Raw genomic sequence first — 1192 nt, forward strand, 5'->3', positions numbered from 1 at the left:
AATTTTCAAATTTTCAAATTTTAAATAAGGAATAAATCATGTATACATCTAAACAACCTTTTCTTAAATCTAAGCAACCCTTTAGTAAATCCAAGCAAACTTTTAATAAATCCAAGCAACCCTTTCGTAAATCCAAGCAAACTTTTCGTAAATTCAAGCAACCTTTTCGTAAATCTAAACAACCTTTTCGTAGGCGTCCCCGGATTGGCCCGGGAGATCGAATTGATTATAGAAACATGAGTTTAATTAATAGATTTATTAGTGAACAAGGAAAAATATTATCGAGACGAATAAATAGATTAACCTTGAAACAACAACGATTAATTACTCTTGCTATAAAACAGGCTCGTATTTTATCTTTCTTACCGTTTCGTAACTATGAGAACGAAAAGCAATTTCAAGCCCAGTCAATTTCAATAATTACAGGTTCTAGACCCAGAAAAAATAGACATATTCCTCAATTAACGCAAAAGTACAATTCCAATCGAAACTTAAGAAACAACAACCAAAATTTAAGAAACAACAACCGGAACTTAAGTTCCGATTGTTGATGTTTTATTCGAATTCGAAAGGGCCAGACCTATATATATTATAAAGAAAGTAATCCAGCTCGTTGATTCCTACCACTTAATCTTAATTTATTGTATCTTCCCGGAGTTCCCTCTCCGGGAATTCATCTTTTATTATTCCAGTATATTACTTTATTTATACCTTTAATTGATGATCTTTATTTTATTGGAAATCGTGTAAAGATTATTTGGATTTGATACAGCTACTTGTGCAAGCATTTTACGATTAAGAATCAATTTCTTCTTGTACAGGTTGTGTATTAATTTACTATAACTATCGAATACTTTATATACCCGCGTTGCTGCGTTTATCCGAGTGATCCACAAACGACGAAAATCCCTCTTTTGCCTACCTCTATCTCGATGAGAGGAAACAAAAGCTCTTTTTACCTGTTGGGTAATCATTCGATTAAGTCTTAAATGAGCCCCTCTAAAGTTTGAGGCAAATGAACGCATTTTTGTTCGTCGTCTCCGGGCTATATATCCTCGCGGAACTCTGGTCATTGAATCAAATTAACCTTAATGAATAACTAATGATTTCTCTTCTTTTAGCCACCCTTTTTCTCATTAATAACAAAACTAATTATTCCGATATATAAAATATTAATTCCAATGGCTTTTGC

This window comes from Triticum urartu, unplaced genomic scaffold, assembly GCF_056163025.1.
Source record: "Triticum urartu cultivar PI428250 unplaced genomic scaffold, HENAU_Tu73 scaffold1, whole genome shotgun sequence".
NCBI lineage: Eukaryota > Viridiplantae > Streptophyta > Magnoliopsida > Poales > Poaceae > Triticum > Triticum urartu.